The sequence below is a fragment of the Sorex araneus genome, chromosome 3 (genome assembly GCF_027595985.1).
Source record: "Sorex araneus isolate mSorAra2 chromosome 3, mSorAra2.pri, whole genome shotgun sequence".
NCBI lineage: Eukaryota > Metazoa > Chordata > Mammalia > Eulipotyphla > Soricidae > Sorex > Sorex araneus.
The window spans coordinates 214,222,188-214,233,243 of NC_073304.1; positions in this window are offsets into that span (position 1 = coordinate 214,222,188).

An 11,056-nucleotide genomic window follows, 5' to 3' on the forward strand; every position below is an offset into this window, starting at 1 on the left:
TAGTACTATGGCTTGTGATTAAAAAGAAATCCAATAGTTAATAAAAAAAAAAGGAAAGAAATTAAAGTTTTCATTTCCTGGGGGGGAAAAATAAAAAGCCAGAGATATCATGTGAGAGTTGCATGAGTCAGAGAGCAGAGGTGGTCTCCCGAGGCGGACTGGGCGGCTGAGGAGGGCGAGAGAGGAGGGCGGAGGGCAGGAAGGTTCTAGAACCCTTACAGGAGGGTCGGAGCAGAAGGGACGGGAAGCAGAGCGGGGCTGGGAGGTGGGCCTGCGTCTGCTCTCGTGAGGTGAGTTGCTGTCACTGGTGGGGCGCCCGGTGAGTGTGCAGCTGGGGTGCACTGGACTATCGCTCTTGGCCTCAGTTTCCCCACTATCACATAGTGACCGGTATAGACGATTGCAGGCTTGTCCCAGATCGCCGGCATGGGCGCTGCCCTCCGGAACCCCGGAGGGGAGTCCCCCCACACACACCGCCCCCAGCAGGCTGCCAGGGGCGCCTCCTGCATCCATTCCCCAGGGCGGAGCAGGCAGCTCCATCTCTGGCCAACAGAGGGCGCTGCAGTGCCGCCGTCGTCGTGGCGGAGCTTGGCGCGGGCACTGCTCACGGAGGCCCTGGCGTGGGCAGACGGGATCCTGGCCTCGGGATCCTGCTTCTTTCTGACCCCGATCACTCTCGAGTGTGCACAGGACGCGGTTGCTCCGCTCTGGTCCCAGAGGACGGGATGGTTCTGGAGACTGAACCATATGTGGGCATGAAGGGGCGCCCTTCCACGGACTCTCTTCTTGGTGCTCTTCCTAGTGTCCGGCAGACTCAGCTTCCCCCAGCCACAAGCTGCTGGCCCCTGTATCTCCTCTCACATCTCCTCAGGTGCCGAGTGCGGTGCTCTGACTGTGCCAGGCCATGCCTGACAGCCGCTTGGGCTCTTGAACCCGGGAGGAGGTAGCACAACTCCTCTGGGATCCTGGATTCAGCCATCCCTGGAGCTGTCCAGGCAGCAGGGGAGGACTGGGTCCCCCTGCAGAATGTGGAGGACCTGCTGCTGCCTGGGGCCCGGGCAGGGCCTGCAAACACACACACACACACACACACACACACACACACACACACACACACACACACACACACACACACACACCTCCACCTTGCCTGTCTCCACATGGGGCAGGGATGTACTCTGGGCAGTGCTCTCTGCCTTGGCTGTGCCCGGAGCCGAGGGTCACCCCCAGGCTGCTGGTTTAGGGTCTGGGATGGCAGGTGACCAGCAGACAGACGTTCTAGGCTGCCTGGGAAGCTCCCAGACTCACTGTGTGAGAGGAGAGGTGCTGAGTGGGGTGCTCTAGGTCAGTGGGTGGGGCCTTGTGACCCCTCACCCCATCTCCCCTGTGTCCTGCAGAACCCTGCCCTCAGGGTGGTGGACAACAGGGTGCGGGTGTGCCTCCCAATGGGCAGCTACTGCGTCCAGGCGAGCCGCAGGCCTGCATGCTTGGGGCCGTGAGGAATGCGGACGGACATGGGCAAACGAGCCGTGCCGGCAAGTCCAGGCCGGACGTTGATTCACTAGCCCAGAACGCTCACATCCTGGCCAGTGGCTGGCGGTGGGCTGGGGCAGGAGAGCACTTGGTTAAGACTTGACCAAGTCCCGCCTTCACTCTGGGCTTTGGCACTTCCTGTGTGGCAGCGGTGACATGCCACGCCGCACTCTCACCTTCTGTGGATTGGAATCCCCGGATCTGCATGGGCGTGGGGTGAGAGCTCCGGGGAGAGCGTGGCAGTAGCCGTCTGCCCGCGGGGTGCCGGCTCTCCGGTGGCTTGTGAGAATCATCTTACCGAGTCCTGCCCGGATGCAGCAGGGTCTGCCCTGCTGTTCTTCTCATTTGGCAGCCGGAGGTCTAGCGCTGGCTCTCAAGGAAGTTCTAGTTCCAGTGCAGAGTCAGAGAAGTGAGCAATAATCGACTGCCCCGCTGGGCTCTAGACATCCAGGATCCCACAGTGGGGCCATGAGACAGACAAGGAAACAGGTCCTGAGCGGCTGCAACGCTTGCCCACAGGCAAGGTATAATTTATTGTTTTCCTTTAGAAATATTTAGGCAAAAAAAATTTGAGGCACTTTGACCTGCAATAACATTAATGATAGCTCTCTTTTTTCTTTTCCTCACTTCTTTCTTTCTTTCTTTCTTTCTTTCTTTCTTTCTTTCTTTCTTTCTTTCTTTCTTCTTTCCTTCCTTCCTTCCTTCCTTTCTTTCTTTCTTTCTTTCTTTCTTTCTTTCTTTCTTCTTTCTTTCTTTCTTTCTTTCTTTCTTTCTTTCTTTCTTTCTTTCTTTCTTTCTTTCTTTCTTTCTTTCTTTCTTTTCTCTCTCTTTCTTTCTTTCTTTCTTTCTCTCTCCTTTCTCTCCTTTCTTTCTTTCTTTCTTTCTTTCTTTCTTTCTTTCTTTCTTTCTTTCTTTCTTTCTTTCTTTCTTTCTTTCTTTCTTTCTTTCTTCTTTCTCTCCCTCTCTTTTTTCTTTCTTCCCTACACCAGGCGATGCTCAGGGTTATTTCTGACTCTGCACTCAGGAATTACTCCTGTTGGTGCTTGGGGACCGTATGGGGTTCTGGGAGTTGAACCCAGGTTGACCAAGTGCAAGGCAAATGCCCTACCCATTGTACTATCTGCCCCTAATGGTAGCGTTTAGTGCATAGAGTGTTCCAACTCCACACTCTTCACAGTTGTCTCACCCTCCATCACTGTCTCAGGGCCCACCCACCTCTAAATCCTCTCTACTTCCTCTCTGCTGTTTCCCACCGTGGGAAACTTAGTTCTGTAGACAAGTTCCCAGGTTCTGTTACCTTTGGCCATTTGTCATTCCTTTCCTATGCTGCTTTATATCCCACATAAGAGAGAGGCAAAGTAAATCATTTAAACCAAAGTATTCCCCCACAAAGCTGCAGCTTCCAGAAAAGTCTCCCGACCTCTCCTTATAAATGGGGGTGTAGGGGCCAGAGAGAAAGCACAGTGGGCGGGGCACTTGCCTTGCACGCAACCCACCTGACTTCCGTCCCCAGCATCCCACATAGCCTGAGCACCACCAGGAGTTAATCCTGAGTGCAGAGCCAGGAGAAACCCCTGAGCACCACTGGATGTGGCCCCCAAACCAAAATCAAGCCCCAAATCAACCAACCAACCAAAACCCAGATGGAGGCGTAATTCCCAACCCCCTCCTGTAGCCTCGGTGCAGAGCAGTGATTGCTTCTGCCTGCCAGGACTGAGAATCCATGACTTCCGCCTAGAGGATTCACCCCGGAGGTGACATCGAGGTGGGTCTTGAGGGAGGTACAGGAGTGGGCAGGGGGCAGAGAGGGAAGCCCCTTCAGCTAGAGGGAGCAGGACAGAGGAAGGCAAAGAGAGGGAGGTGCTGCTAGCGGCAAGCATGCGGGTGAAGTCAGAAGGCTGGGCCACCCAGAAAGCTGTGTTGATCAGGACAGGAGCCCTGGGGCGGGGGGGACACGGGGTGAAGGAGACACAGGTTGGAGCCTGATTTCAGTGCAAAGGTCTGCCCAAGGCACTGCTCCTGAATGCCATGTGTCCTGGGGACCTTGATGATGAAGCCACTAAACACAGCTCCACCTGCCCCCTCTCCGAAAGCCCTCCAGGAAGAGCACAGACCGCCCTGCCTGTTTGGAGGTCTGGGGCACTGCGATTTTCAGTGCTTCTCTGGGGGTCCAGCTCTGGCCCACAGCCCCCAAGCCCCAGGGTGAGCTGCTGTCTCTGGGGCCAGTGCGCCCGGCCCAGTGTGAGAAAGACATCCGGGCTCCAGGACATGTGCAGGCCAGGGGAGACATGTGTGTGGGTGCTGAGTGAGTGAGAGAGAGGGCACAGACTCCTGTGCTGTCTGGGCAGATGTGCCTGCATTCCCGGCCCCGCCCCTGGTCACGCAGGGGCAGGCGCTGGGCGGGGACTCCTCGTTTGTGTGGGTGAAGCCAGGACACTCTCGGGATTTTGTTTGCTTCTTTAGCTCGTTTGTGCTCAGGGCTTACCCCTGGCTCTGCGCTCGGGGATCACTCCTGGAGGTGCTGGGGGGACCACATGGGCTGCTGGGGAGGGAAGGCGGGTTGGCGGCTGTTTTATCTCTCCAGGATGCTCACGGACCGGTAATGCTGGTGTAGGAGCGTGTGTGTGCCTTCGAGCAACCCTTAGGTGGCATCTGGGCCAAGGGTGGGGGGGTGTGGAGAAAAACAGCCCCTAGGAAAGAAAGGCTCAGCCTCCTGTGAAATCAGAATTCCAAGGTTGCTTAGAAATGGCCAATCAGGAGGCACAATGCAAATCAGATGTAAGTCATATGCAAATGAGCGGGCTCTCCTTTCCGGGCGGGGGCCGGCAGGGGCAGTGGGAAATGGGCTCTCCTGCCCTTGGTCTCGCCAGGTTCATGGACTAAGGCGAGAGACCCCATGAACGGCTCCCAGTGCCCCCGCCTCCCTCCGGCCGTGGGTGCAGCAGGAAGGGGCGGGGGTGGGGGGAGCAGGGTGGGCGCCCCCAGGCCCACCGAGGAGAATGGATGTCACAGTGACAGCTGTCCCGGGCTGCACTGGCGGGTCGGGCCAGTTGTTCGGGCGCCAGGGAGAGGGATCAGTGGGGCAGATGGGAGGCCTGGAGGTGGGTGTTCAGGCCCCGGGGCTTCACCCCGCCTCCCCCCCAAGCCTCTTCCCTTGGTGCAAGGGCGAGGGGCCAGGCATGGGTGTCCATCACCCGTAGGGCCAGGCCAGGTGGAGGGCCCCCAGCTCCCTGTGAGGTTCACATCCGGAATCCCACACACACCACGTGCCGCCCACACCCGCACCTGCGCAGTCGCGCCCCAGCACTGGCAGTGCCCCGGCCGGCGGCCTCGCCCACCAGGCTCCTCTCGGGGGCCAGTGGGCTTCTGGCCCCGGGGCTGCGGCTGCGCTGCTCCTGCAGTTGGGGGTAAACTTGCCCCCAGAGTGACCGACAGGGGCGGCTGGCTCTGGGATCACCTCTGCCTCCAGGGCTGCGAGGTCCCCTTTCCCTGGAGTCCCTGAAGGCAGAAACCGTCCTGAAGGCAGGAGTGGGGGTGTGTGTTTCACTCATTCACTCCTTTGTTTGTTCATTCGTTCATTCATTCATTCACTCACTCATTCATTCATTCATTCAGTCAGGACTCTTGTCACTGAGCAGCCACAGTCGGCAGGTTCTGCTGTCCGACCTGCCCCACCCCGACTCTATCAGCAGCCTGGAAGTGGGGTGACTGTCTGGCGTCAGAAGTTGGTGGGGCTCTTGCAGCACTGGGCCGGCCAGTCAGATGGTGGGGCCAGTGGACAGACAGCTCATCCCATAAGCTGGCCCAGGACCCAAGGTCAATCCTCCTGTGTGCCTGGGAGCCCACCCCGACCTGGGTGAGGGTGGTGGGGGTCCCCCGTGCTGTGTGGGACCCAGGTCCCCTCTGCAGTTCAGCCTGACACTCCTAGGAAGCTGACTCCAGGCCTGTCCAGGGCCCGGCCCCCCTTCACGGAGTCCCTCCGCGTGCCTTTGTCTGATGTGGGCTGTGGGCTGTGGGTTTTCTCTCTGCTGGCTTCAGGGGCTCTCACAGAAGAACTCCCACCCCCCCAGAGCTCTACAGGGGGCTTTGCCAGGAGCCGGCTTTAGCCGGGACCTCTGTCTGCCCTGGTGCAGGCCGCTGGGGCCGCTGCCTGCCAGCTGCGTGGGTCAAGGGCGCTGTGTGCCTCACGCCCAGCCTCGGACCCCCGCGCAGTTCCTGTGCTCACGCTCTTGCAGAGAGGGAAGCAGCGAGCCCAGACGCTGCCAGACGGGGGCTGTGGGGCTGCTCCTGCCCCCCCAACACCCGCTCTGGGGTGGTGCCTGTGTTGGCGCCTGGGGGGGCAGGGGGGGGCGCAGCCGAGCAGCTGCCACAGTGGGTGGGCGGCAGCGACCCCGTCAGACGACAGGGCCTGCCGAGTGTGGCTGCTGGGGGGCCAGGGGCAGGGGTGTGGGAACGAATGAATGAACCCGCCCCTGCCTTCACCCTGCCGAGGCGCATGTGTCTGGGGGCAGGGGGAGGTTCACGGGGATCCCCGGAGCCCCGCTGGAGAAGGGGTGAAGCCGCCCGCCCCGTGTGTGTCTTGGCTCAGGGAGCCGCTCCGCTTGTCGGAGGGGTCCCCCCTTTGCCCTTCTTCCCAGGGCTGCTGGCGGCCGCTGTCCAGCTGCGCAGCTGTCTGGGCTGCGTCTGGGACTGAGGGGCGTGAGAACATCTGGGGCGGGTGCGAGAGCTGCCTGTGGGGCAGGGCCGCCTGGGCCTGCGGTGGCTGTGGCCCTTGTTTGGAGAGAGGGTGAGTGTGAGGGACAGGAAGGCACCGCCAGACAGAGAGAGAGAGAGAGTGTGTGTGTGTGTGTGTGTGTGTGTGTGTGTGTGTGTGTGTGTGTGTGTGTGTGAGTGTGTGTGTGTTATGAATAAGTGAATAAGTGTGTGTATTAGAGTGAGTGTGTGTATGTGTGTGTGTGTTTGTGTGACAATAGGTGGCACCTCTCCTGTTCCTCTTTTCTATGTTGGGGAGTGATGACTAGATGCCTTCCACAGGCCCTCCAGGAACTCGCCAGACTTAGAGTCTTTGTTCCTATCTCTTTTCTTTTCCTTCCTTCCTTCCTTCCTTCCTTCCTTCCTTCCTTCCTTCCTTCCTTCCTTCCTTCCTTCCTTCCTTCCTTCCTTCCTCCCTCCCTTCCTTCCTTCCTTCCTTCCTTCTTCCCCCCTTCCTCCCTCCCTCCCTTCCTTCCTTCTTCCCTTCCTTCCTTCCTCCCCCTTCCTCCCTTCCTCCCTCCCTCCCTCCCTCCCTTTCCTTCTCTCTTTCCTTTCTTTTTCTTTTCCTCTTCCTCTTTCTTTCTTTCTTTCTTTCTTTCTTTCTTTCTTTCTTTCTTTCTTTCTTTCTTTCTTTCTTTCTTTCTTTCTTTCTTCCTTCCTTCCTTCCTTTCTTTTTTTTTTTGCGTCACACCTGGCGATGCACAGGGGTTACTCCTGGCATCTCAGTAGTAAATCACTCCTGGCAGTACTCAGGGGACCATATGGGATGCTGGGAATCGAACCCGGGTCGGCCGCGTGCAAGGCAAACACCCTACCCACTGTGCTATTGCTCCAGCCCTTTTTCTTTTCTTTCTTTCTTTCTTTCTTTCTTTCTTTCTTTCTTTCTTTCTTTCTTTCTTTCTTTCTTTCTTTCTTTCTTTCTTTCTTTCTTTCTTTCTTTCTTTCTTTCTTTCCTTCCTTCTTCCTTCCTTCCTTTCTTCCTTTCTTTCTTTCTTTCTTTCTTTCTTTCTTTCTTTCTTTCTTTCTTTCTTTCCTTCTTTCTTTCTCCCTTTCTTCATTCCTTCCTTTCTCTCTCTCTTCCCTTCTCCCATCTCTTCTCAGGAATCACTCCTGGCAGTGCCTGGAGGACCATGCATAGTGCCAGGGACCAAACATGGGCACCGCATATGGGCCCTGCGCATCAAGCAAAAGGGCGTGCAAGGCCAGCACTTTAACCTCTATACTACTTCTCCATCCTCCTTTTCATTTTATTTTTTTTAGGTGGGGGGTCGACTCCTGGTCCCTCATAACCCTATTCTTCCCTTCCACTTTGATTCTACATGTAACTGGTGACTGGGTTAGCGTTTGGATCCTGGAAGACTGTCCCTGTCCCAAGGTTCTCTCTGGGGGCTCGGGGCTGTGCTCCTGTCTCCATGTCAGGGGGGCTCAGCCTAGGAGGTGCCCATGATGAGCTCTCATCAGCTCCCTCCCTCGCTCCCCAAAGCTCTTGTTCATGGCCCCCCACTTCTTCCTCTGCTTTCCCGTCTGACCCGCACCAGCCAGTAGCCACCCAGGTTCCAAAGTTCCCCTATAGGGACTGTGATGTGACACCCCCAGTCAGCACCCTGCTCACAGTGGCCAAATCTGGGAGCCCCTGCACCCCGTGAGGTGACAGTGATCCTTCCCCTGGGCATGGCTCCCCAGAAGCACGGGGCCCCACCAGGGAGCGCCTCAATGACCAGCCTGCACCTATTGGCCTTGTGTCCGTCAACAGCCCTTGGCTGAGTGGACGTTGAAGTAGATGTTCTGAGTGGGAGAAAGCCATCCCCCCCCAAGGCCTCACCGCTCAGAGGGTGGTCTGGAGGGAGATGGGTGAGAACACAAAGACTCTTGGTAGGTGTGTGGCAGGGGCACTCTGCAGTCATGGGACAGTCCCCACCCTGGAGTGTGGGCAGAACTGGTGACTCTCGTCTAGCCAAGGGCATTGGCAGGGGGGAAACTAAGGCTCCAGTCAGCCCATAGCAAGGATCTGGGTGGGCCTGGTTGAATCAGGTGAAGGCTTTGGCAAGGGGGTCCCAGTGCCTCCCGAAGGTCAGGGAGAGTCCCGGGCTGGAATCTGCAGGGAGAGGGCAGGTGAGAGTTGCTGAAGGAAACCCCTGGCCACCTCTGCCAGCACCGGCTCCTGGCACTGCCCAAGGAAACTGGAAGCTAATAGATGACGGTGTTCATCCGTGACTCAGAAGCTACCCTGGGGGGTGCGGGACATGCCACCCAAGGGACTCAGGCAGAGGGGACTGTAGGAGCCCTGGGAAGCAGGGCTGAATTCACATGCACAATCTCACACATGCACACATGCACACACTCACACATGTGCACACATATACATGCATACTCACATGCACACACACACACTTTCACACATGCAGACATGCATATACGTCCGCACATGCACACACAAACACACATAGGTACACATATGCATGCATACTCACATGCACACACATACACACTTTCACACATGCATACACACATATACACACATACTCATACACATGCACACACATACACACATGCACACATGCATATATGCATACTCACATACATGCACACACATATACACTTTATACATACATATATACTCATACATACGCACATGTACACACATACACACATGCACATGCTCATACATGCACACACATACATGCACACTCTCACATGCACACACATGCTCCCACATGCCACTCCTTGCCTGGCTGTGTCGGATGCTTGCCCAGGGTCTGTGTGGGGTCCTCTGGCCTCAGTGGTGACTTGGGGGTACATGATTCCTAGTCTCTGGGTCTCCTTAAATTTAGACCAAATCTGGTGTAACCCAAGTCCCCCATTGCAACCCAGCGATAAGCCCCCCAAATTACCATAAAGGGAGGTGGAACACGGACCTCCCCTCGCCGCCCCCCTCCAGAGCCCTGGCGCCCGCCTCAGGCCCAGACAGGCCCAGAAGACAGCTGCCGCCCCCCTGGCTCTTCTCCTTCCATGGCGGCCGGCAGTGGGGGCTCCCAATGTGGGGGAGCCTAGGACCCGGGATAGTGTTACACCGCAGGGGCCAGTTCGCTTTCCCAGGGGGGTGGGGCTGCGGGGGGAACAGGCTCGGGGGCTACTTCCTCCTCCCCCGTGCCCCCAACCTGATTCTCTCCTTTGGACTCAGCCCAAAGCAGGTGGATCTGGGGCCTTCCTCGTGCCCTGACCCCCAGCCCTGGCCGGAAGCTGTGGGAGCAGCAGGGTGGGGGCTGTGGGGGTGGGCCTCGGTGCTCCCTTCTAGGGAATGAGCAGGATTTGGTTTCCACAGACACCCACAGCCCCCAGCACATCCCGAGGGGGCCCCCATCCATCCTGTCCCAGACAAAGAGGGCCTCTCAGATTCCCTTGTCCAGGCGCCTGCCCTTTGATCTGTCCCTCCTCCCGCCCGGGGGTCCGGGGGTGCCCGGGAAAGCTTTGTCCGGGGACAGGTACCCAGAGATAAGATCTGGGCGGGGAGGGAGCCCAGGACACAGGGACTTTAAAAGGTGCCGACAGACCCCCACCTAGGCTCCTTTCCCCATCTCTGCCAGCTCTTTCCTCTGGCAAATCCCCCACCCCGGACCCCTGACCAGAGACGTCTCTGCACCCCAAGACCAGCAGATCCCTTGCAGAAGCTCTTTGACTCCCCAGCCACTTGCTACCACCCAGACTGGGTGCTCAGCCCAAATGAACCCGAATTTCCATGGGGGACCCTGGGCAGCAGAACGCTCAGCAAGCTGCCAAGGTTGGCACCATCTCTCCTGCCCCCCTACACACACACACCTAATCACGAAGCTGCCTGTGTCTGCCTGTCCTCTGAGCAGGGCAGAGCCCAAACCCCAGGGCTAAGCCCCCAGTCTGCCGAAAGGAAGATTCCAGAAGTCCCCTCAAGTCCGTGCTCCCTTTCTGCTCCTCTTTGGGGCCCGGGAGTCATTGGCCTTGAGCTCCCAGGCAGACCCCTCCGGGTTGTGCTGGTGGCTGACACGTGTCTGGGGTGGGGGGAGCACTGGGTGCGGGGAGCAGACTCGGGGCCTTGCCCACGAGAGCCGCCGTGTCTCACATACGCGTGACGCCGAGCCAAGCTTCTGGGGGAGCAGAAGTTTGAACTCTGGGGTCACACATCCACCTTCACTGGTCTCGGGCCCCCGGAGTCCCTGCCGTTTCCCACCTGCTCTCCCTCTGATCACATGACTTTATTCCCTCCAGCTTCATCTTCTTTGATTCTTCTCTGCCTCAAGACGCCCCTGGCACACCCTGCCCAGAGCCCCACAACTCCCGCACGCTCAGCTCAACTGACCAGGTCTTTGCCCTCGGGCACCTTGACAGGTGCACCCCGGCGGGGTCCAGGAGTGACCTCAGACGCAGCAAGGTGAGGAGACGGGGCAGGGCTGGCAGATGAGCCCCGGATCTAAATGAACCTCAAAGGGACTTTCACTACGAGCTTCTGGCCGGGATGGAGTCTGGGGCGCTGCGTTCACCCACTCTCGCTAAGGGACCCCCAACAGTCAGGCAGAATCTGGGCAGTGGGGCCGAGAGCCCAGGGCGTGAGACAGGAAGCTGGGAGAGGGCATGTGCCAAGGCTGGGAAGGACCACCCGGGGTTTGAGCATAGACCCAGCAGATCGGGACAATTCCGTATTCATGTTCCCCCCCACCCTGCCCAAATCCCCTGATGGGGCAGAAACCTGGGGAGTTTCTGAGATCCCTGGGATCCTTAGCTCGAGGTTGGGAAACACTTT